At 34.3% G+C, this 27,866-nt stretch overlaps 1 pseudogene; it reads right to left on the bottom strand.

The window, feature by feature from the left end:
- Positions 1 to 9,670: 9,670 nt before the first annotated feature.
- The window catches only part of LOC116539716, a 96,401-nt pseudogene continuing 78,205 nt past the window's right edge, over positions 9,671 to 27,866 (bottom strand).

Here is a 27,866-nt window from a genome sequence, read left to right on the forward strand (position 1 = left end):
GAATAATTTAATTTATCTCTGTGCTTAATAATATTTTTCAAAATTGAAATAACATATCATAAATGGAACAAAATGACAATTACTTTATAGCATATATTGTATAATGTTAGTAAGATCCTGGTAATGGTTATTTCCAAACTGCCCAACATTTAGGATATTATGTTATGATGGATTTTTAACTTTAACTAAAGTGAACATTTTAACTTTAACTTGTACACACACACACACACACACACACACACACACATATGTGCATATATATATATATATCTGGAGCACATGTAGTAGTGCAAATATAGCTTACTGCGGCCTGACCTCCTAGGCTTAAGTGATTCTCCTGTCTCAATTTTATGAGTAGTAGGGACTACAGGTGTGTGCCATCATGTCCAGCTAATTTTAAAATTTTTTATAGAGATTGTGTCATACTGTGTTGCCCAGGTTGGTCATGAACTCCTGTGTCAAATGATTCTTTTGACTTGGCCTCTCAAAGTGTTGAGATTACAGGTGTAAGCCACAGCACCAAGTTTTAAGTTTTGATAGCAGTACGATTTATTTATTTTTATGCTAAAATATAAATGAATAAACAGGTAACTTCTGTTTATGAAAAGAAAAACTTCTCATGTGCCTTGGAAAGCTTTGAAAAAAAGTCAATCATGGAATAGTTGAAGAAAACTATTTTAAAAGATGCAATATATATGTATAAACTGACATAAATTTGAGTGTCAAAACAATCTTACTTTTATAAATTGTTAGAAATGACATTATTTGGATGGTTTTTAAACCACTTGCATTTATAAATATTTGGTGACAATGCTTAATCACATTTACATTTCTCTTGTTTAAAAGATTGATCACATGCTGGCAAAGGGTAAATATTGTCTGGTTAACTGATTTAGCATACAAACATTTGCCTAGGAGCAAGCCGTGTAACTGTGCTTCATTATAACTGGTAACTGGGTAGCTGGCAAAGGATAGATAACTCTGCAAGAAAAGGAAACACAAAAAGGAGTTCAGGCTGTTTATCCCAATCCCAAGATGCACATTCACAGGGAAATTGTGTGCTTTATTACTACACTGGTAAGTTAAAGATTAATTTATTTTAACAAATATTTATTGACCACCTACTATGTCACTGGGCTAGTTGCTAGAACAACAAAATTGAATAAAAGACACAGTTGCCCTAAAGAACTGATCTTATAGTTCAGTGACTTTAGTATTAAAACCTGATACAAAAGCAGCACATTTCACTATAAGATTTTAAGTGCTATGATAAAGATATAATCAAGATGTTTTTCCACTGATTAAGAAGTCCCTGAGACAATACGAATCCTGAGGCTAAGACACTTTGTGTGATGATGTTTTCCTTTTGTCATCAGACACTGCTGTAGAATGATTTTAGCCTCTATGCTTTGGATATAAAGTTGCTCCTGCAACTTGCCTATAAACTAGATTCTGAAAGTTTGCATATGTAGTATGTGTCAAATGTAAATATGCAATAAGCATTTAGTTATAGTTATTTGTTTTTAAATGCCTTTTCATCTTTTAAATGTTGCAGAAGATCTATTATGAAAGCACTGCTCAGTCTTGATATGGCAGGTTGCGTGGCCTATGTTTGTTTGACTACTCCCAGTAAATCATATTATTACTCAGTTGTCATTCTGAGAAGGGGAGGCCCAAGGATATCTCTGGTATTTTGGCAAGTAGACATTGCAATACACAGAAGGAACTGGTATTTCTCCTCTGGTCTAGAGAGGATAGCCCAACTCCTTCTCAACCATGTATTTGCTGGGAATATGAAAACCAATGTCTTTTTTTCTCCTTTTTGACTAGCCATTTTTCCCTTTCCTAACAAGGTCTTTGGAAAATTGAGAGAGAATATTCTGCAAGAAATTTTTGTTGGCATTTGTCATAATTAACATAGTTAAGAGATATGCATTTTTCAAATTTACCTCTTTATTGAATTGTGTGTCTTTTGCTCACTTTTTTTTCCATTTATTTATTTTATTACATTTTATGTTTTGGGGTACATGTGAAGAACACGCAAGATTGTTGCATAGGTACACACGTGGCAGTCTGATTTGCTGCCTTCCTCCCCATTGGCTACATCTGGTATCTCTCCCCTTGCAATCTCTCCCCAACTCCCCACCCCCCACCATCCCTCCCCTATTTCCCCCCAACTGACCCCAGTGTGTAGTGCTCCTCTCCCTGTATCCATGTGTTCTCATTGTTCAACATCCGCCTATGAGTGAGAACATGCGGTGTTTGATTTTCTGCTCTTCTGTCAGTTTGCTGCTCATTTTATCTTTTGGAGATTAAGTATTTTTCTGTTTATACAAAATGTAACATTTTTATAACTTGATTGGAGTATATTTTACATGTAATATTATGTGTGTACTCAATGATTTTTTTTAGTGAATTTGTCAAGTTGTGCAAAATCACCAGAAGTCAGTTTTAAAATATTTTCATCACCCCGTTAATATCACTAATGTCCACTAACTGTTCATCTACACCTTGCCGTCTGTCACCAACTCCCCACCATAGAAAACCACTAATCTACTCTGTCTTTGTGGATTTGCCTTTTCAGAATATTTTCTTTTTTTTTTTTTCATTCACAACTGAACCATTTTTATTTTTAGCTTTAGTACATGCTGAGATCATTGAACTTTTCAGAATATTTTCTATAAATTAGAATCATTAAACGTGTGGTGTCTTTAATCTGGCTTTTGTACTTAGCGTGTATTAATAGTTCATTCTTTTTACCACTGAAGGGTAATTCACTGCGATAATATTCCATTGATATGTCTATCAATTTACTAGTTGATGGACATTTAAGTTGCTTTCAATTTTTGACTTATGAAAAATGCTGCTAAGAACATTCACGTGCAAGTTCTTGTGTGGTTATGTAAGACTTAACATTTTTTGACACTATATTATCATCAGTTTAATATCACTTGACATCAAAATCAAGTATTTTTTTCTATTGATATAATTAATATGAAGATAAAATGAAATTGAATTACTCTTTATTCATTTTTAAAGCTCTTCTTTAAGATTAATTATAAATTAAAATGTAAAAACTTGCTTTTGATTTTTATATTTTTCTCACAATTTTTGTTATTGTACTCTTACACTATCTTCTAGGAAATTTTCTCTGTTGTCTTTTTTATAAGTGTTTCTATTTTTTAAACCAAAAATCTTGTTCCTTATGGCTTATATAGCTCACTAATTTATTAACTGGTAAATTTTATTTTTCTAATAATTTTCTTTTATTTTACATATTTTGATTTTATACAGATCCTTTTAATAATTCTCCTTTCAATTCATCCTACCTTTTCCTTGTGACTCTAAGTTTCTTTTATTTTCCATCTTATTCTTTTTTGAAAGTAAATAAGGTCTCAGGTTTTAATATTTTTTAAATTATTTATGCTTTTTGATTTAACACCCTAGCCTATCACTTAGCTACTCAATACTTAAGTTTTCATGTACATAAAATACAAGTAATAATAATAATATGTACCAAACTGGTTCATAGTCAAGAATAATGACAAATCAGTTTCTGAATAAATGGATAGATAAATAGAATAAAACATGCTACCAAAGAAATATAGTCTAACTATTGAGGGAATCATCCTAATCTTAAAATAACAAATGGTAAAAAAATGGTTTAATACCAACCAGAATTTTAGATCTTACTAAAAAGGAAATTATTTATTTGAGTACCTGAAGTATACCTGTGCTACATTATGCTCCATAAATGTTTTAAGGTATTTAACCTGATTTAATAGTAACATAATTTCCCTGAATGCAGTCCTTTCTCTCTCACCAACAGAACTGAGGTTCAGAAAGATTAGGACTGTAGAGAATTCTGCTTAGGGTCTTTTGGCTTTGCTTCTATAACACTATGCACTTCTTTTGGCAGCTTTTATATTGGGCTGTGTAGTTCATTGTACAAGAGTGAACTGACTGTGGCCAACGCAACTGTATATATACTTGATCCTTGTTTACTAGCAGAAGCTCTCTGTTACCTCAGACAACGGGCTGATTCGTGGAAGGCACAGTGCTCTGAGATCCCTGCTTAGTTGTGGTGTTGGAGGACCAAGGAGCCAGGAAGGGCAGGTCCAACTGAAGGTCCTCTGTGGCAGGCACAAGCACCAATGCCAAAGGAGGATCCAGTGGGTGGTCACCAAACACCTAGAGGTATGCCTAGGCGTGCAGCTGGGAAACTTCCTAAGTGGTAAATTCTCTGCTCAGGGATGGAGGGCAACCTAAGCTCCTAATCTAGGAGAGTGGCTGCTCCAGATGCCTCGAGATCCACCTGGGTGTGGAGCAGAGAGTGTTCCCTTGCACGAAGACAGGTTGGGTGACTCAGGCTGTTGCACCAGGCAGATAGGTGCTCCCAATGCTTGGAGCTTTGCCTGGGCACTGAGCAGAGAGAGTCCCACAACAACAACACAAAATCGACAAGTGGGAACAAATCAAAAAAGAGCTTCTGCATAGCAAAAAAAAAACCCAAAAAATCAAACAAACAAACAAATAAAAAAACAAAACAAACAAAAAACTATCAGTATAGTAATAGACAACCTATGGAATACAATAAAATATTAGCAACCTATGCATCCGACATAGGTCTGTTATTCAGAATCTATAAGGAACTTAATCAAACAAGCCAGAAAAACCACTAAGTAACTCCATTAAATATCCCCACAAAATACCTAATTTATAAAATGGGCAAGGTACAAAAGAAGACATACAAACGAGAAACAAACATTAGAAAACCCTCATCATCACTAATCAGAAACATCAGATAAAACCACAGTGAGATTACCAGTCAAAATGGTCATTATCAAAAAGTCATAAAACAACAGATGCTGAAGCTGGTAAGGCTGCTGAGAAAAGGAAACACTTATACACTGTTTTTAATGTAAATTAGTTCAGCTGCTGTGGAAAGCAGTTTGGAGATTTATCAAAGAACTAGCTTAGAACTACCATACAACCCAGAAATCCCACTACGGGGTATATATCCAAAAGAAAACAAATCGTTCTACCAAAAAGACACGGACTTGCATGTTCATCTTAGTGCTATTCACAAAAGCAAAGACATAGAATCAACTATGGTAGATTGAATAAAGGAAATGTGGTAAATATACACAATAGAATAGTACACAGCCATACAAAAGAATGAAATAATGTCCTTCATAGCAACATGGATATAGCTGGAGGTACATTAATGGAGGAACAGAAAACCAAATACCATGTTTTCACTTATAATTGGGAGCTAAACACTGGGTACTAATGGACATAAAGATGGCAACAATAGACACTTGGGACTACCAGATGGGGGAGGTGAGAAGGGGTTAAAAGGGTGGAAAACTCCTGGGTGCTGTGCTTAGTACTTGGGTGATGGGATCATTCAGACCCAAAACCTCTGCATCAGGAAATATATACCTAGGTAACAATCCAGGACATGTACTCCCTGAATCTAAAATAAAAGCTGAATAAAAAAGAAATATTAAGACATTTTCTGAAAGTCACACAGCTCTAAGAATTTATGTGTAGAATTGGATTATAACTTAAAATTTGTTATAAATAAAAAGTGTGGTGTTTTTCACTATACTGCATTCACACTGTTTATACTAAATGTTGATAAAACTTTAACTCACATAGTCTTGGGGGCTTTAACTTACTATTTCTTAAATTGTCTCTGGGAGAAAACAAATAGATGTTGTGAATTCCATTATGGCTTAAAAATGTGCAGAGCCATCTACATGTCCCTGCCATTTGCTGTCTCATGGATGCCATCTCAAAGCCTTTCTACTTCAAGCTCCAGTAACTCATTCATTGCCTGAGAACTTTCTCTGTCTGAAAGGTCCTTGCACAATTCAAAGTTCCAAGGAATAAACTTCTCTGGGAGCATCCTTCAATTATGAAATTTCTTGCCCTTCAGGTGTGAAAGCAGTGAAGAGTGCTGTTTATAATCTCTTGAGATCCCTGAGGACTTGAGCCCCAGATAAATACAAATTATTCATACAAATTATTTCATACAAATTATTCATAAGTACTAATTATGCTACCTTTTTATTGGCTTTTTTCTTTCCTTTTTGCACCTTTCCTCTGCTCCATTGGTGCTTCCTGGGATCGGATCCTCTCCCAAAGAAACTATGTGTGTTCAAGTCCATGTCTCAACATTGGCTTCTGAGGGAATGCAACTTAAGGGGATCCATTGTGAAAACATAAATTGTTTCAAAATGTATAAAAAGTGTATGAATGCCTGGATGTTGCATGAAGAATTCTTAAGGTAATTTAATTATCTTTGGTATTTAATCTTTTATATTTGAATTGAATTAAGAATTGATTTGTGAGAAGAAAAATGACTCAGTATTTCCTTGTCATTGTTTTTGGTTTCATTTTCTTTTAATTGGAGCATATGCAGCCATATAAAACTAATTATTCTTTCAATTATTCAGGCATTTAATTTCTAGTTATCAAATATGTAATTAAGGTATAGTTTTCAATATAGTGAATACTTCACATTAATCTAAATGTCTTATAATAAATACCTAGTCTATTAATACTCATTTCCTTTGATAAATATCATTAGAAAAAACTGCTGCAGAACATTATATTTGGGTATATTTATTTAATAGTGATGTTAGCATTATTATTTTAATTTTATTGTGAGTTACTAACAGTATGTCCATGTGTTTATACTAAGCATATGTTTTTCTATTATGAATGTCTTTTGTTACAGAAATAATAAAGAATCCCTTGGATATTAGATCTTATAAATTTAAATATGTAAAGCATACCATTCGACCCCAGGAGTTGGAGCTAAACATTTGTCTAATTGTATTTTTACATATTTTAGGAGAAAATCACTCTGATCATCCTGAAATTGTTAGAAATATAGAAATTATAAATAGACACCATACATAAAAACTGAATAAACTAGAACTGCACGCTTTACTGTTTGTTCTTAGAAGTGTTTCGTTTCTAGAGAAGCATCCTGCTGCTGTGGTTATCTTTTTCAGAGCTTGCTCAAATTCCATGAGGACTTCTTTTGGATCACTTGCCACAAAGATTACATTCTCTTTGGAGTTCAGATACCATACATCAAAACACTGGAGCTTTTGCAAGTTTTCTCTCAACATGGGAAATATATCCCCTACAAACTAAAGGCAAAGTCAAAAGAGCAGTAAACAACTTTCTAACTTTCTTCTCCAGGTTTCCTTCATTAAAAATTATGACTACACTATGCCCTCCGTAGAGTATGCTTCATCATTCACACTTAATCAGTTACATGAATGTTGTAAGTATGTAATTGCAATAGGCACATTCTTATATTTGCTTGCTTTTTCTTGGTTTATGGCTTGCTTAAACATAAGCAAGATATAATCTTGTTTTTAAAACAAATTATTTTCTTTTTTATTTTCTAAATTTAATTACTGCATGTTTCAAAGTAGACTAATATCAGCCTTTGTGGAATAACATAATTCAAGGCTATAAACAAAAGCAAATCACATATTTAGTTTAGTTAATTGTGCTGTATCCTCTTATGTTTTATTTTATCTTCCCTTGAAAATAGGGGACATTCAAGTTCCAGAGTTGATTTATAACCATCAATGGTTATAACCAGTGACTTTTCACCCCTTGAATTTATTGCACATGCCCAATTGGAAAGAGTTACAGTGATGTGTCCAAATATAACTGTATTTTATTAAGTTCTTTTAGTTCTAGTTATGTTGTTGGTTTTTTTATCTACTTTCAAATTTTGTTATATAAATTTATAACTCACATTTCCTTCATAATTGTGTCTTATTTCCCAGTGTCTTTAATTCTGTTAATTGCTTTTAATCTTAAATTCCACCTTGTCTATATTAATATACTTGCTTGCCTTTTGTTTGAATACAGCTGTTATCTATTTGTTCATCTCTTAATTTTAACCTTTAAATTTTACCATGCTTTGGGTGTGTTTATTGTAAAGAAGCTTTAAGGTTTTTTTTTGTTTGTTTGTTTGTTTTTTTTAACCCATAAACTGATTTCTGTGTTTTATTTGGAGGAATAGTTAACACTATATGTAATTAATGATATACTAGATTTTACTTTATGTTTATTACTTATTTTATTGTTCTTTTTTCACTTCATTCACGCTTGCTTCTGTGTTTAAAGTCTTCATTACTTTTTCTTTGCCTTGCTAAATGGAAATACTGCAGATTTCCATCTACTAACAGTTATATTCACTTTCCCTGGTCTTGTAATCAAGCACTATGCCCCAAAAGTTTTCCCATGACCGATGCTCAAATTTCCCTAAACACAAATAAGATGATCTTTCCAATCTTCTAATTTCCAGTACTCTCACCCCCCATTCTCTTTCTTCATTCTGAAGATATCATATTGTAGTAGTTTATTTCTTCCCCCCTCTCTTAATTTTCTCACATTGTTTTGTTTTTGTGAAGATAGTCTAGAATTAATTTTTCTTAATGATATTCCCTTCTATTTTAAAAGTTCTTCTTGGCCAGGCATGGTGGCTCACACCTGTAATCCCAGCACTTTGGGAGACCGGGGAGGCTGGATCACGAGGTCAGGAGTTCAAGACAAGTCTGGACAAGATGATGAAACCCCGTCTCTACTAAAAATACAAAAAAAATTAGCTGGGTGTGATGGCGGGCTCCTGTAATCCCAGCTGCTTGGGAGGCGGAGGCAGATAACTAATTGAACCCGGGAAACGGAGGCTGCAGTGAGCTGAGATTGTATCACTGCACTCCAGCCTAGGCAACAGAGCAAGACTCAATCTCAAAAAAAAAAAAAAAAGTTGTTTAGCTTTTCTATTTCTCATTTCTATGCAGTCTGTACTTGTCCATAAGAGTATCTCACAAGGTTTATTGCTCACTTCTTTCCTCTAATTATTTCCCCATTTTAAAATCCTCAGTATTTTTCATTTGATGTTTACTTAGAATCTTTTTTCAGAGGTTTGTCTCAAGTTGGGAGTACGATGGCAATATATACTCTCAGAATTCTTTCATGCCTTCAAATATTTTTCTTTTTCTCTGGCAAATAAATAATATATTTGGGTTGAAATCTTTCTCTGCCAGTAATATATCAATACTGCTCAACTGTTTTCTAGCTTACATTGCTGCAAAAGGAGATGCACTTTGCCAGTCTGAATATGTATTTCCTACATAAGTTTTTTTCTTTCTCTCTAGAAGCTTATGATATTTCCTTTTCAACCTAACACATTTTATTATGATTTTCATTACTGTGTATCTAGCCTAGAACTTAAGGAGACTTTTGATCTACAAATTGCTGTATCTTTGGTCAATTTTTATTTCCATTATTTGTTTATTGCCTCACCTTTTTCATTAGCATGTTAGTTTCTATTTCATTTGTGCTGCTTCTGAAACTTTTAGAGTTCATGTTTTAGGGCTCCTGAATCTATAATCCAGTCTCTTGATTTTTGTATTATTATTTCTCTATTTTTGCACTGTGCCTTTCTTTTCTTTCTTGTTTTTTTTAATTTTAATTTTTATTTTTATTTTCTCCTTCAAAAACTTTATTTCCACTTGGTATGAGGATTTTCACTTTATTCATGTTTGCTTCTGTGGGTAGTTTTAAAAGCTGCCTATTGGTTGGAAAGAGGCTTAGGCAGAAGTCCTGTTACTTTGATAGCGGCCCTTCAGAAGTCACTGGACGCAGTAGGTTCCCAGTCATGCTTGAGAGTGAGCCTTTCCAAGAGATATGCACCCCGTCCGGCCTCTGGGCTGGCCAGCCTATGGAGAGTGGTCAGATGGTCAGTTACCAATCTTCTTGATGAGTTTTGCTTCCTTATCTAAGAAGTGACTCTCCAGGAAGCCACTGAGATGGGATTGTGTGGGGTAGAACCACGGGTATGAAGATCCAAAAGGCCACTTTTTTCTCCAGGGCTATGGTGGCTTCCACGGTATCCAGGGTTTTACCCCACTCAACTTGAGCCGGCATCTGAATGTCATGGAAGAGAGCACAGCTGCCCCGCTGGCTTTGCATCTTCAGGAGAGGCTCTGTGCCCACCAATTCGCCTGAGTGGTCCAGGCCTTCCAGAGACACATTATCGCAGTGGAAATAGAAGCCCAGACCGAGGTAGGTGTAGAAGGCCTGCAGGTGCAAATTGATCAGGCGATTGACAGCTGCCTCCACCTCCATGGAATAATTCTGACGAATCTGGGAGCTCATGGTTGGTCAGCAAAAAAAACCTAACCACAAAAACTGGGTTGGCTGGCCTCAAAAGCAGGAGATGGCAGAGAAGATGGTCTCAGATGTTGCAAGTGGAGAGGAGATCCGGGGGTGGTCAGAGGCCATCAGAAAGAGAGTCCTGGGATCTGTTCTGTCCAAACACTGTTGAAGCAAGACACAGATCTGTGGGGCCTCTGTATGGGCTATGGGCTGCCGATATATTTCCTTTTTTCTCTTTTCTTCCTTTTTTTTTTTTTTTTTTTTGAGCAGGGGCTTTGCTCTGTCACTGAGGCTAGAGGGCAGGGATCTCTGCCTCACAAGTTCAAGTCATTCTCCTTTTTCAGCCTCGAAAGTAGCTGGAATTACTGGCGCACGCCACCAGGCCCCAGTAATTTTTATTTTTAATAGAGACAGGATTTCACCTTGTTTAGGCTGATCTCGAACTCCTGACCTCAGGTGATCTGCCTGTCTCAGCCTCCTGAAGTGCTGGGATTACAGGCGTGAACCACCGCACCCGGTCGATATTTCTTACACTGGATCTTCTAGGTCACTAGTCTCTGTTTCACCAGTGACTATCCTTTCCTTAAATTTATCCCCTAAGACTTTGTTTCAAAAATAATCCTAGGTTTCTCAATCACCAAATATTTTATGTGTGGGTGTGTATGTTTGATGTACTCGAATATCTTTAAACTCTTATCTTGGTAGCCACATTCTTTAGCACTTCTGCTTCTCTGGATGTGTTTTATTATTGTCCTGCCAACTCTATCTTTTTTTTTTTTTAATTTGGATGCTGAGTCCCTTGGAAGAGATGTTACTTTTGTTACCGTTTTCATTTATTTGTCTCAGATCTAGTTGTTGGAGGTTAAAAGAAGCAAACAAACAAACAAAAATCCCATAAATGGATTCATGAATCCCAAACATGGATTGATGTTGTATAATATTTTATAAATAAGAAAGCTGTCAGTCACATGATAAAGCACTTGGGGAAAACCTTCAAATTCCTCGACCTCCTGAACTTACCAAGTCTCCAGAGCATGAGAGATCTGGCCCAGTTATTCTGCTTCCTCTTGACATTTTGGGGGATAGTGATAGCAAGCCCACTTATGTGGAAGCTGATATCACCCTTTTCCTGGTGAGTCCTCTAATCTCTGTCAAGATTTTCCACAATTCAAATATGTCCTATCCCTTACTCCTCGGTGTTGACACTGCTCTCCATGTTCTCAATACTTGGTCAGTCTCCGAGGAAGAAAGTTCAGTGCCACTTCTCTCTTTCACTGTATGTTGAATCCCCAGCAGAGCTCCTAGCCTTGTTTGAAAAATATCTACCCGAAAGATCCAGAAGTTAGTCTCCTATGTCTTCATTACTAGCAATTTCAAGCTTTCGTATTTTTTGCCTCGATGCAAATATAATCAGAATAATTTGTATTAACTAAATTCTATTGATAAAGTGATTTTCCACATGTGATTTTCATGATCATACAGTTTCATATTTTTAGAAAAGAAATTTAAAAGCCACTAATAAATGATGAATGGATATGGAAACAAGCATCTGTTAATGGGTGAACGGATAAAGAAAATGTGGTAAATATACACAATAGAATCTTATTCAGCCTTTAGAAAAAGGAAATCTTGGCCAGGCACAGTGGCTCTCACCTGAAATCTCAGCACATTGGGAGGCCAAGGTTGTTAGGTCCCTTGAGCTCAGGAGTTCAAGATAAGCCTGGGCAACATGGTGAAACCGTGTCTCTACAAAACAGTATAAAAATTAGCCAGGCATAATGGTGTGGACCTGTAGTCCCAGCTATTGGGGGTTGGGGATTGCAGCTCAAGTGGGAAGATTGCTTAAGCACAGGAGATCGAGGCAGCAGTGGGCTGAGATCATGTCACTGCACTTCAGTCTGGGAAACAGAGAAAGAAACTGTCAGAAAATTAAAAAAAAAAAAAAAAAAAAGGGAAATCTTGCTGCCATTTGCAAGCAACATTAATGAACCCGGAGAACATTATGCCAAGTGAAATAAGCCAGCCACAGAATGACAAATATTGTATTGATTTTTTTGCATGTAGAATCTAAAAATTCAAACTAATTAAAGCAGACAGCACGGTGAGTCATAACGGAATGAGGCAGTATTGGTCAGAAGGTACCAACTCAGTTATAAGATGAGTAAGTTCTACTGTATTGTTTCAAATTCGAAAATAGATCAGATTTTAAGAGTCCTCATCATAGGCATAAATAAACAAAAAATGTAACTCTGAATATGTTCATTAATATGATGGTGGTAATTATTATGGAATGTATACATATATCAGATCATCGTGTTCAAATCATCATCATTAGACCTTGAATATATACAATCTTTTTTAGTCAGTTATTTAATTAAAAATAAGAAAAAAAATAAAATAAGACGGTTGCAAAGTCCCCATGGTCAGCGCTGTTGCTACAGGTTACACTCTCCCTCACATCATGCTCTAGGAAGTATTGTAATAAAATGTTTCAGAAGAACTCCTTAGTAGTTGGTGTAAAGTTAAAAATATCTACCCAAAGGAAGACAAGTGACAATGGTAAAGGAGAGGCCTTATCAGCAAATTGTTTGACTTATGAAAGATAGATCTGAGGTAAATTAAGAGTTACGAGTGCTCTCCTTTTCATCTTACATAGATAAAAGCAACTTACATTATCTTAAATGCCAACCTTCTCCTGAAGACACATGCTTTCTGAAAACGAGTTTATTTAATGAGGAAAAAAGTACTTGGCTACCCCATTCATGACAAGTGCATTTGAAAGTGTTGTAGAATAGCTGTAGATCATAGACCTCATCACATGCATGGCTATTAATGCAATGACAGAGCATGAAATGTGCAGTATTGATTCACATTGAGAGCTAAGTGAGCTAAGTATTATCAGTGCATCCATGTGTAAATTAATACAGTGTAACACACTCCTGGCCATGGAATGTCACACAGTGATAGTGATTGGGACTGTAGAATGCCTTAATCAAATATTATTTGAAAAGAACAAGTATATGCTGTCACATTGATGACATGGTTTAAAAGCATCAAGCTAAATAAATTATGCTTCTCTCTAGTCAATAGTTGTTCATGAATCCCATCAATTGTGTAATTATTTTAAATTGCTTTATTTGAACTACATTTCACTTATATGAATAATAGGACATTGGAAAAGTAACTTAACGTCAGAATCATATCTTTATAACTTCATATCCAGAAATGTAAGCATAGTAAATACATAAATGTGATTATATTGACTTTTACGTATTTAGGGACATAGCCATGATATATCAGTAATTTTGCCTCTTTGTCTCTCTTACATTTGTCCCTTCTTTTTCTTTAATTGTTATTTCCCCACAATCTACGTATAAGTGTTTCAGTCATTTCCATGTTTAAAATTCACCTCCTTTGATCCTGCATGCCTCTCTTGTTCACAGGAAATAATCTCAGTTCCCATTAATTGTTACTGCTTCTGTATGTCTACTCCATCATAAACTGACAGCACTCAGCTGTTTACCTACCACCACTCATCTCAAACCCCAATCATTAAAGTCAACAATTAATTCTCAACTAATTATTATAAAGATTATTTTCAATTCCATGATCTTGCTGGTCAAGCAAGACTCTTGCTTTGACAATTGTGTTGGACAATCTTGTGTTTGACAACTTCTATCATTCCCTTCCTGATTTTCATTACATTATTTTTAATAGGTTCCCTCAAATTTCTTTGGTGATTTCCTCTCAGCGTTATTCTCTTCCTCTTCATATTCTGGAACTACTCTTATTTCCTAAGATTCTGTTCTTCTCCTTTTTATTCTTTTTAGACCTCACTCTACACTCAACGAAGATTATTTTTTCACTCTCTGAGTTTCCAGTGCTCATTATCCGAGTGCCACCACTAGCTTACACTTCTCTGAACTGTAATCCCATATATATCTACTGCCTACTGTATTCCTCCACTTATAGAATCCTCAAAGTCAACATGGCCCAAATTATCTTCCCTTTTACCATCCTGCTTATTTTCCAGTATTCCTTGTTTGGTGAATGTTTTCATAATTAGCTCATTTATCTAAACAGTAAAAGCTGTTCTGGCTTCCCATTTTCCCTACCTTCTCAATTATACAGGTGTTTCTGTTGATTGCTTACTAAACAATGGGAATATTATTAGTAGATTTACGCTTGTAGTCTTCGGTATATGATTTTTATAGCTGAGGATGTCATAAATCAGTCCTTCATATTCTCAGAAGTATTTTTTAGTAGATAGCTTTTCTTTAATATTTCAATGTATTTTTAAATTTTGTGAGACTCAGTATATTACATAAACTTCTTGCCCTATTTAAGGACTTGCATATTGCATTCTTCATGCAGCATTCCTAAATTGCTTATTTTAATTCATTTTTTGATTTACTATATTTTATTAAGTATGTATTTTCAACACTGACTTATTGCTTCTTGATAAATTTTATTCCAATGAGTTTAAGAATGTCATTGTGTGGATATACCTGTGTTTCATTCTGCAAATACATGTGGAATGACATGTAATAGGTTCATATCTCCACACATCCAATCAAAATACTGAATAGTTCCACCACCAATAAGGTCCTTAATATTATTATCATCACACGCATAGATGATATCTTCTATCATCTATGATACCTTCTATTGCCTCTCTCACTCCCTGCTCCGAAGTTCTGGAACCCACTAATCCATTTTCCATTTTTATAATTTTGTCATTTCAAATATATATAATTGAATCATTCCTTATATAAATTTTTGTGCATTTTTTCTACTAAGCATAATTCCCATATTTCCAAGTTGTTTGCATAGTTTATTATTTTTATTGCTGAATAATACTTTATAGTCAAGATATATGCTTTTTGTTTAAAACACAATCAGAGACAGGGGTGGAGCAAGATGGAAGAATAAAAGCGTTCACCAATCATCCCTCCACAACAAAGGCATCAATTTCACAACTATCAATACAAAAAAAAAAATCTTTATAGGAACCAAAATCAGGTGAACACTCATAGCGCACAAAAGACAAACTTGAATGGCAGGTGATAGAAAGAGTCTCAATATGGTAATCTAGAAAATTCTCCTGAATCTTCTCCAAGACCTTCAAGGTGCTACCTACAAGTCTGCAAGGATCACAGCATTACTGGTGCCCTATGAAGTAGATACAGCTTAGGTCACAACACCCAAGTCCTTTCAAATATCTTAGGAGCAGGGAGCGAGAGAGGGAATAGAAGGGGTATGAGTGTGATGATAATAATGCTAAGGACCTTATTGGTGATGGAACTATTCAGTATTTTGATTGGATATATGGAGATAGGAACCTATTGCATGTCATTCCACATGTAATACAATTTTGCAGAATGAAATACACATATATCCATACAATGACATTCTTTCAAAGCGACGTAACAGAGAGCTTCCAAAACCTAGAAAAAGACAACAATATTCAAATACAAGAAGACAATAGAACACCAAAAAGATTTAACCTGAACAAGATTCCCTTGGGGCATTTAATAATCCAGCCCCCAACCATTAAAGATAAAGAAAAGATCCTAAAGTCAGCAAGGGAAAAGAAACAACTTACAATGGAGCTCTAATACATATGACAGCAGACTTTTCAGTGGAAAGCTTACAGGCCTGGAAATAGTTGCATGACATATTTAAAGTGTTGAAAGAAGAAGAAAACCCTTTTACCTGGAATAGTATGACCAGAAAAAATATCCTTCAAATGTGAAGAAGAAATAAAGCCTTTCCCAGACAAACAAAAGCTCAGGGATTTCATCAACACCAGACTTGTCATACAGGAAATGCTAGAGTACTTCAATCAGAAAGAAAAGGATATTAATGACCAACAAGTAGTCACTTGAAAGTGCGAAACTCAGTGGTAACAGTAAGTAAAGAGAAAATACAGAAAATTATAACACTATAAATGTGTTGCATGAACTGCTTTTATACTAAGTAGAAAGAAAAAGTGATCAGCCAATCCAAAATAATAACAACAACAGCTTTTCAAGACATAGACAGTACAATAAGATATAAATAAACTAAAAAGGAAGCATGCAAAGTTAAGGCATATAATTTTATTAGTTTCATTTTTGCTATTTCTTTTTACCTGTTATCAGGTTAAAATAATGGGTTTTAAGATAGAACTTGCAAACCTTATGATAACTTCAAATCAAAAAACATACAACAGATACACACAACATTGGAAAAGCAGGAAACTAAATCATATTACCAGAGAAAATTATCTTCACTAAAGGAAGATAAAGGAAAGAAAGAGAGCACCACAAAACTACCGGAAAACAAATAACAAAATAGCAGGAGTATGTCCTTATTTGTTAAGAATAGCATTGAATATCAATGGATTAAACTTTCCAATCAAAAGACAGAGTGGCTAAACGGCTTAATTAAAAAGGAAAATAAGACCCATTGATATGCTGTTTATAAGAAACACACTTCACCTACAAAGATACACACATAGACTGAAAATAAAGAAATGGAAAATGATATTCCATGACAATGGAAAGCAAAAAAAAAGCAGAAGTATCTATACTTAACATCAGACGAATGAATTATAACACAAAAACTATAAGAAGAGACAAAAAAAAGGTGAATATGTAATGAAAAAAGGGTTAATTCAACAAGAAGATATAACAATACTGGAGCACCCAGATATATAAAGAAAATATTACTAGAGCTAAAGAGAGACAAAGGTGCCAATACAGTAATAGTTGAAGGCTACTCCTTCCAGATAGAAAATCAACAAAGAAACATTAGTCTTAATCTACACTATAGACCAAATGGATCTAATGGATATGTATAGAACATTTCATCCAATGGCTGCAGAAATTCAAAGGATTATTAGTGGCTACTATGAGCAACTATATGCCAATAAATTGGATAATGTAGAATAAATGGACAAATTCCTAGACATGTACAATCTACTAAGAATAAAACAGGAAGAAATCCAAAACCTGAATAGACTAACAGCAAGTAATGAGATTGAAGCCATAAAAAAATGTCTCCCAGAAAAAAATACTCCTGGACCTTATGGCTTTACTGCTGAATTCTACCAAACATTTATAAAAAGAATAACAATTCTATTTACACTATTTCAGAGGGAGAGAGAGAAGGAGAGAGAGAGAGAAAGAAGGAGGGAATACTTCCAAACTCATTTATACGAAGCTAGTATTACCCTGAAACCAAAACCAGAGAAAGACATTAAAAAAAAAAAAAAGAAGAAAAAAAATACAGACCAATATCTCTGATGAATTTTGACACAAAACTCCCTAAAAAATTTATAAAAAACTGAATTCAACAGTACATTAAAAATATCATTTATCCTGGTCAAATGGATTTATCCCAGTAATGCAAGGATGGTTCACTATGTGCAAATCATTCAAAGTGATACATCATATTGCTAGAATGAAGGATAAAAACCATGTGATTACTTCAATTGATGCTCAAAAAGCATTAGATAAAATTCAACATCGCTTTATGATAAAAACCATCAAAAAGCTAGGGATAGAAGAACATAATTCAATATAATAAAAGCTATATATTACAAATCCTCAGCTAGTATCAGACTGAATGGGGACAAACTGAAAGCCTTTCCTCTGAGTTCTGAAACACAACAAAGATGCCCACTGGTACCACTGTTATTTGACTAAAATTTATTGAGTAACATCCCACAAGCACAGGCAACCAAAGCAAAAATGGACAAATGGGCTCACATCAAGTTGAAAGCTTCTATGCAGCAAAAGAAACAATCAACAAAGTGAAGAGACAGCCAGCAGAATGGGAGAATCTGACAAGGTATTAATAACCAGAATGTATAAGGAACTCAAACAACTTTATAGGAAAAAAATCTAATACATCAATCCAAAAAATGGGCAAAAGATTTGAATAGACATTTCTATAAAGAAGACATACAAATGGCAAACAGGCACATGAAAAGCTGCTCAGCATCACTGATCATCAGAGAGGTGCAAATCAAAAGTTCAATGAGATATCATCTCATCAAGGTTGAAATAGCTTTATCCAAAAACAGACAATAACAAATACCAGCAAGGATATGGAGAAAAGGGAACTCTCATATGCTGTTCGTGGAAATGCAAATTAGTACAATCGCTATAAAGAACAGTTTGGAAGTCCTTGAAAAAATTAGAAATAGAACTATCACATGATTCAGCAATCCTACTACTGGGTATATACCCAAAAGAAAGGAAATCAGAAAATTAAAGAGATTTCTGCACTCCCATGTTTGTTGTGGCACTATTCATATTAGCCAATATTTTAAAGTAGCCTAAGTATCTATCAACAGATGAATGGATAAAGAAAATGTGATATGGATTACTATTCAACCACACACACACACACACACACACACACACACACACACACACACACACACAAAATGAGATCCAGTCATTTGCAACAACATGGATGGAACTACAGATCGTTCATTATGTTAAGTGAAATAAGCCAGGCACAGCCAGACAAACATCACATGTTCTCACTTATTTGTGGGATCTAAAAATCAAAACAACTCAAATAATGGACATAGAGTGTCAAAGGATGGTTACTCGACGCTAGGATTGATAGTGGGGGAGAGGAGGGAATAGCTAATGGGTGCCAAAAATTAGAAAGAATGAATAAGACCTAGTATTTGATTACACAACAAGGTGATTATAGTCAATAGTAACTTAATTGTACAGTTTAAAATAACTAAGAGAGTTTAAATGAATTATTTTGAACACAGAGGATAAATGCTTGAGGAGATGAATACCCCATTCTCTATGATGTGATTATTTCACACTGCATCACTGTATCAAATGTTTCATATATCCTACAAATATATATACCTACGATGTACCCATGAAGATTCTAAAAAATAAATTATCTTTTTAAATATAAAATAAAATAAAATAAAACACAATCAGAATGTTGGGGTTATGTCAGATTTGCTGAGTTTATTGTTGTCATTATGGCAAGTTGTATTAAGGAAGAAAAATCACCAAAAATATAAAATGAAAAGAAGTGTGATTCATAAAAGATTATTTTTCAAACTAAATGCATTTATAAGATAGAACAGTAATTTGTAATTAGTTTTCCTAAAAACTAATGAATCTTCCCCAAAATTAGCCTGAGTCAAATGTAAACAAAATGTTAAGAATTCTAATTTATTATTTTTCTCATAACAATAGAACTTGAAAGAATACTATTTTTCTAATGTTATGTAACAGATTACCAAAACTTAGTGTTATTATCACTTTTTTGTTGGTCAGAAGTACAAGTGGGCTTACTTGGGTTCTCTTTTCTAAGTGTTATAAGACCGAAATCAAAGTGTCCACTAGGGTGGGCAGTAATCTGGAGGCCTGAGTTATAAGCATATACACTGTTAAGCTTATGCAAGTCGTTGGCAGAAGTCATTTTCTTGTGGTATAGAAATGAGGACCCATTCCAGGCTCTACCATACCTCTGAAAGTCACCTCCCTTTCATCTCACATGGTCTCAATCTTTAAAGTAGCAGTGGCTCATTGAGTCCTTCTCATGCTTTGATTCTCTCTGACTTCTTCTGCTACCAGACTGAGAAACTCTTCTGTTAAAGAGATTCAAATTTCACATCTGTTTAGTGCCACTAACTGTGAATTTTTATTAACAGGTGCCTCACATTGGCTGAGGCTATTAACAAATGTGAGCTTTTGATAGGCGTGGACCCCTGACAACATCTCCTGGGCTGCACAGAGCGACTCAATCTTCTGGACCTGTAAAATATTACATCTTAGCTTCTGTACATTTACATCCAAAGTGAAAGGCAAGGTGGTCTTTATAAATCCTTGTGAATTTGCCAGGCTGTATGCCAGATGTAACTAGGCAGAGCATCAGAAAATTGTCTTATAGTTCTGGGACAGCTAAAGAGGGCTACATAGGAAGCGGAAATGTGAGAGGCAGCTATGTTAGCCTTCGCCCTCATTAGATCCTTCAGCGTGTGTGGGCAAATGGGAAAGTCTACAGGGGAGGGAAGGAAGCTACTGAAAATGGAACAATTAGGGAGTAAAACTCCTGAGCTGCTATAGCAAAGACATATGATTTTTTTTTTAATTTAAGAAGTGTATTATTATCTGTGTCTTCTGCAATGTGAAAATAGATGGAATCTCTGAACCAGTTTGTGGCACTCTTTTAATCTAAAAGTAAGCACAGTAAGATCTCTGTTATTACCACTATGGGAAGAAAAATCAGAGTCTCTGCATGAGAGACATAAATAATAAATCTGCAAGATCAATCACATAAAAAGAAAAGCCAAGTCTGGGTGAAAAAAATGGGTGGTACATGTTATAGTGGATGTAGAGTGAGTGAATCTCTGAAAAAACAATTAATAAATAGTCCAACTCTATTTTGAGCAAACAGTTAAGTAGAAGTAAGAATTTTCAGTTAAATATAAAAACCATAATGCACAGATTTTTTTCTACTTTCCTAGTAAAGAATATTAACCTGAAAAAAGAGATCCAGAATATCTTGACAATATAAAATTAAGATTTAATAAATAGAGATATTCTTCAAGCTCATCTAGCTAAAATTTTTTTTAAAATTATTAAGCTAAGAAAAGAGATCCAGAATATTTTAACAATATAAAATAAAAAAATTAAGATTTAATAAATAGAGATATTCTTCAAGCTTAACTAGCTGAAATTTTTGAAAATTCCTAGGAGAAAGAAACTGAAGATCGAACACAAGAAGTCTGGTTTTAATCGTAGTTTTTAAAAGTTTGTGTTTAATGAAGTTAACCATAAAATGATAATAGCATAAGTTGGTCATTCTCAGATTCACTGAAGTACCCATGTATTTCCCAACACAGAACACAGCTAACTGAGAAAGTCAAAGTCATCTTGTAATGATCCTTATATATTTATGTCTCATCCATGATCTTGTGTTGAAGGAACCACTTAAGCTCCCTGCAACATGTGTCCCCTCCTTGTCAGCCAATTTCAGGGGAGACTATCAGGATAAGTAATAATTTGCTTCACATTTTTGTTTATTTCATTCACCAATAAAGGATATAAACCTCCTCTGTCCACATCAGGGTTCAGTAAGATGAAAAAGCCCATACCAGTTACTTAAACAATGAAATTTTAATATGAACAAGTATTAACTATGTACAATGTTGATAATGAGACAACCAAAATTATAAGAGAAGAAAAGTAGCTACTATAGAAGCAGTTATCAATCCTAGAGACGAGGAAACAAGGAGAAGGGGTTCAAGTTACTCTTGGTAATTCAAATCAATTTCCTCATCTTTAAAATGAGGCTGTTTCACTAAACTATGCCTAATATTCTATGGCTATTATTCTCTACAATCTGGCCTCTAAAATTCTGTGATTCCATAAATCATGCTCAGTTAACCCCTGCGTGATTAAGAAAAACAAGTGAGAGTAGTGTTTATATTTCAGTTCTTCAAAAGAGCTGGCATATTAGAAGAATTCCATCTGAATCTTCAAGTGATAATAATGAAACCCATATTGAAGGTTATTTCTTGCTCACGTAACAGCAATGAAAATGTGTTTCTGGTGATTGAGGGATTCTCTTTTTCTTACTGACTTAGGGACACAAGTCTTCCCAGCAATGGCTCTCCTATTCCCCCAGTCACTATGAGCATCTGCACCAAACTGAGAGGGGAAAGCACAGGTAGAATGTATACATTGGAGGTTTTGTTGGTTATACATTAAAGAGGTATTTATTATTTCTATTCAAAATTCTATCGGGTAAAACTCAATCTCTGTCAAGCCTAACCGAAAGGAAGGAAGAAAATTTAGTCAGCTATGCTCTCAATAGAAAAGAAACATAAGGTAATGAGTTAACCATCTCTGCTACTGCTAGTTATTTGTAAGAGTCTAAGATTTCTGAAATAAACAGCTTAAATTTCTGTAACAAACAGCTTAATTAGATCTATTGCATGTTTGTGTTTTTCCAAAAGCATATCAAAATTATGTTTTGGTTTATTGAATTGTTACTCATTTTCCTTTAACAATTTTATTTAGATGTCTATATTTAATTTTAAAATGTAGCAGTGGCCAGGGATGATGGCTCCTGCCTGTAATCCCAGTACTTTGGGAGGCCAAGGAGGGCAGATCATGAGGTCAGGAGATCAAGATCAGCTTAACCATGGTGAAACCCCGTCTCTACTAAAAATACAAAAAATTGGCCAGGCGTGGTGGCACATGCCTTTAATCCCAGCTACTCAGGAGGCTGAGGGAAGATAATAGTTTGAACCTGGGAGGTGAATGTTGCAGTGAGCAGTGATTGTGCCACTGCACTCCAGCCTGGGTGACAGAGAGAGACTCTGCCTCAAAAAAAGAAACAAAAAGCAAAATGTAGTACTATACATAAATTTTTGTTTTACTTATATTCCAAAGTAAAGTGATTTTTGTACAAGTTACCACATTATATAGCAATACTCTATTTGTGCATTTATTTATTTCTCCCACTGAAATTTAAGTCATCATTGGTAGGGACTGTTTCTTTTTTATCTTCTTATTCCTTACCATCAAAAGTACACAACAAAAACATTTAACCTAAAAAAAAAAGTGACCATCTAGAACAAATTAAATGTTTTAATTTTCTTATTTCTACATTTTATTAAGCAGGTTCAAAATTGTTTATAATGTAAAGGTTTTTTTCTTTTCTTTTCTTTTTTTAATGAACAACATATTGCTAGGATGTCTCAGAAACAGCCATGGAAAACAGAAAGGAAGAGGTGGGAGTGTACTTGTCAGCAATTTGTTCTTTTCCAAACAAAGTTGAACCCAGCACCAGAATTAATATAATCTTCCTTCAGGTCATATACACTACCCTCATGTGTAGAAGTTTTTGCTCTCAGGACTCACAAATGGCTTCAATAAAACTTTTAAACTTCATCCACAAAAGTGTAAAACCAACATATGCAGCATGTTTGTTTATCCCCCAATCAAGAATAATGCAGCCCGTAGTTTCTAAGATCTTGCCTTTTCCCTGATTTGTTGGGGCCAAAAAGGGATCTGGAGTTCCACTTTCAGTGAAGGTGGATATATCAGCTGCCAGAAATAAGCAGCCAGCAGGCCGTGATCCTTAAAAGGAGGTGGAGGCTCTGGATCTCTCTTGACAGTGAAAGAGGACACCAGGGGTGATATTTTGAATATCTTTTTCCACCTTATTATTGTTCTCTATTAGGGAAGTGAAATAAATCTATATTTTGAAAATCTTTTTCCAGCTTAGTATTGTTCTTTTCTAGGGAAGTGACATAAATCTATCTATACATTCCAGTCTTTACACTTAACAGAAATTCTTAGCTCCACTTGTTCATTGCAGTTATTGGAGGTTAAGGGGGCAAGGGTAGAGTGAGTTCTGTCCAAGAGCTTCACAACTTTGGGCAGGAAACTATTTTTGCCTCAATTTCTTCATTTGTAAAATGAGAGGTTAGGAAGAAATGATTTCTAAGTTAGCTTACAACTGTAACTTCTAATAATTGTATTAGATTGTCTTTTGCTCTGGAGAGAGATCTAGATTTGACACTGTGTGATCATGGGTGAGTGATTGAATCTATCCAAAGCTTAGTGTACTCATTAACAAAATGGGGTTAATAATAGCCTTCCTTATAGTTTACCACACATCTTCATGTGTAAAAATAACTGAAGAAAATGTAGTTATCATCAAAATATGTTACTAGCTCTGAATCTCTTAAACTTATCACAGAGTAATATCTTTTCAAATACCTCATTTGTTCAAATCTGAAAATCAATAGAATTGTTATGAGAGTTTAAGGAAAGAAAACATATAAAAGAACTTTATATATTATAAAGTATATGCATTATTATTAATTGTATATTATTAACCCTTTAAGAGAAGAGGCCTGACCTAGTAATTATAAATTTAGTTTCATCAATTTCTACTCATCCTATATATATGTTACATATGATGGGGGATTTGCAATGATTCAATTTAATAGTTTAACTCAAAATAATTAAAGATTTTTTTCTTCAACTAAACCAGAGAAAAGGGGTGATGAGAGATAATTAATTATAGTCATTCATTCATACAGATAAGTGTGAAGGTGATAAAACATGTATTCTTGGACATAGCAAGAGACACTGAAAATAGATGGAATATTCAAATAGGCCTTATAGAGTAAATTTTGAAAATACTATAATGGGTTGGGTTAGGGGAAGGAAATGGGAATGGAAAGAGAATGCCATGACCACAAAAAACGGTAGAATAAAAGTGCAGGACACACTGGTAGAAACTTCTAAAAGTAATTTTGAGTCTGTAAATGTAAGTGTTAAAGTGAAAGGAATGAAATAAATGTTAAATGTAATAAATCCTAAATGAAATCAAGAGTCCAAACTCATGATCATAAAAAATAAGTAGAATTTTAGGGAATATTTTTTAGAGAAAGTAAAAATGAGATTGATAAACCAGTGCTGCACATATGAATGGGCAGGAAAGAATACATTTATATCAATATTATTTCATACGTAAATTTAAATATATGTTTAGAAAAGCTTTATGCCCCAAACACTGAACTCCTAATTTTTGTTTTTCTATTTTCACATTGCAATAAATATTAAACAAACAGAAATTTAAAAAGAAATGTTCTTTGTGAATCGAGCTATTTTTGATTCCCAAATGTATCTTATTTTGTTGAAGTTACCAGGTATTCTGAAGTTAGATTTCATGGGAATTTTAGATTCTACTTTCTTTCCTGAACTCAGTGAAATTCTTCAGCAGTGTAAATCCCTTTGAAGTCAGGATGATATGCCAATGTTGAATCAAATTTTGTGAACTTCAAAGCTTGCTCTCTTCTAGAGGATATCCTGGTGAGGCTAGATATTGCAAAAAGAAATGAGAATACTACCTGAACATTTTAACTAACTTGGTTTCTAAAATAATATGTAAGCCTTCTTATTTTGTGACTATTTGTCTTTCTGGTATATTTACAATATTTAATGCTTTATTATTACTATTGTATTTCAAATTTTTGGTTATACTTACTTGATGCCATAGTTCGATGAACCCACGGAAATTTTATTTTCTTATAAAAAGGAGTTTTGAAAACAACATAGAATTGTGAATCATAGAAGCTTCATGAAGGTGTCACCTATGGGTCGTGGGGTAAATGCATTCAAAAAAGGAATTAATAAATCCATATCACAAGTTTTTACAAGAAGGAAATAACATGATATATGTACAAGTGTTTAGCACTCATTTAGAGTTAATTTAATGCATCTAATTAAGGTTAATTTTCTTCTAATCTCTGTGAAACACTGCAAGTTATCAAAATAATGAATGTTTAAATTAATATATTTTGATTAATTATCCCAAAGTAATGAGCATATGAGCAATAACATGTATGACTCTTCACTTCCTCTCATACCCCACATATATCTCACCAGGAAACTGTGGGTTGTGTGGGAATTAGGTGCTATTATATTAGAATGTTATTATAGAGTCTTCTCTAAACAAATCAAAAAGTATTACAAAAATACACAAATTCTCACAATGCCATATATAGGCATGCATTTAATTAAATTACCACATACATTCTTTATCAAATTGGTGCTAAGAGTCAACTATGTACTAGGCAGTATTTTCATCAAGAATAAAAGAAACACTCTTGTGCTTATGGAACTTATTTTCAGAGTTTAGAGAGAGGCAATTAAAAAATAATGAATAAGTAAATTACATAATAGTGGGAAGTACTATAGAACAACGAAAATGCAGAGCAGGGTTATGTGGATCAGCAGTGGAGAGTATCCCTTGCATGTGGGATTAATTTCAGGTAAATTATGAGGGAAGGCCTTGGTGAACCTGTAACACATGAACCAAGACTTGAAGGTAAGATAGTGCTGTTCATAAGCAAGGAAAACGTTTGAAGCCAAGGCAGTGGCAATGTGGGAACCTGAGAACAGGACTGCCCTTCAAGTGGCCAAGGAGCACAGTTTCTTGCAATCAAAGCAAGCAAGGAGTGAACAGTAGGACATGGGGGAAGGAGGGTGATTGTGTAAAGCAAATAAGGCCATTTTTTTAAAACTTTCAAATACACTCTAAATGGATTACCAAGAGCCATGGGTGGAATTTGCAAGGTAAACTGAATTGATTCGGTTTGTATTTTGAAAGGATCACTCTGGCTGCCATGCTGAGAATAAGCAAGACAGGAATGGAATTGAGGAGAACAGCGAGAAGCCTGCTGCAGTGATCAGAGGGAGAGAAGGCCATGGCTCCCAAGAAAGTGCCAGTAGGGTGGGTGGTGAGCAAGGGGTCAGGCTCAGATTTCATTCTGAAAGCAGAACCAGTAAGATTTCCTGGTGGGTTGTATATTCAGTATGAGAGAAAGTGAGGTGTCACAAACGACTCACTTTTTTATTTTTTCCATGAGTGAGAGAAAGAATGAACTGCTATAAACATGGGGAAAGCCATAGGAGAAGCAGTTACTTTCTTTGTTTGATGAGAGTGAGTGGAATGAGAAACTAACTCAGTTTTGATAAAACAACATACCCAAGTCACATACCCTTTTCCTTATGGAATAAAAACATAACAAAAAACAGATGTATTTGCACTAACTTAGGTAGGAATTCATCACAGTTTTCATAATTCTGTTTGGGCGATGTTGCAGCGTTACATTTCTGGTATCATAGACTATTAATAAACCTACAATGAAAAGCTTCGGGAGACCAACATCTTTAGACATACTTAGAACAAAGTACAGATAGTTCACATTGAATGAAATTCTGCCACATGAATTTAAGAGAAAAGAGTCATTTTTTCAATATTAAAACTTGATATTTAGCTTCTCATTAAATGGATAGATTTTAAGACAGGCATTATAGGTACTGGAAAAAGTGAATTGCTTGCCATGAGGATAAAATTTTAAAGAGGTCATTTTAATATAATGAAAAGTGTGTTTTGGAACGTATTGTATCAAATGAGTGAAACAGAATATCAGAAAACAATTAGTAACTTTTAAAGTCAATTAACACTAACATGAGAGTCTTTCAGATTATCAAAGACAATTTAGGCCACAGTGGGTAAAGTACTGGTTAAAACCTTTTTTTTGGAGCTAGAAAGATTTTAGTTAAAACTCAAATATTTAATATAATTAGCTACTTTTAGTTCCTTTCTTCTCTTCTCAACAAATGGGATAATAATAATCACCTTACAGGATTTGGTATATGATGACTATGAAAATAATTTCAATAAGATTGCTTATAATTATATGTAAGACATACACATATAAATCCATATATATATATATATATATATATATGTAACTTATCAGAGTACTTAATATCCAGAATGTGAACACAGCCAACATTCAGTTTTCTTATGATATTAAATTTAAATTTTCTGTTGGAGATAAATCATTTTACCTCATATAATCTGTTGAAATTATAGATGACAATAGTTAGGAATTACGTCAGTTATGCCTGGCTAAACTGCTATAAAAAAACACTGAAAGATCAATAGCTCCAATTCAGTAAAATTGCATCTATTAATTACATACATTAATTACTCTACTATAATCTTCTTTTCCTCACTACTTTGGGTTTTTTTGTCAAATACGTTATATGTTTATATGCTGTTGTACCAATATTTCAATTTTATAGATACTA

This window comes from Sapajus apella, unplaced genomic scaffold (genome assembly GCF_009761245.1).
Source record: "Sapajus apella isolate SASKATOON/1434 unplaced genomic scaffold, GSC_monkey_1.0 scaffold131, whole genome shotgun sequence".
NCBI lineage: Eukaryota > Metazoa > Chordata > Mammalia > Primates > Cebidae > Sapajus > Sapajus apella.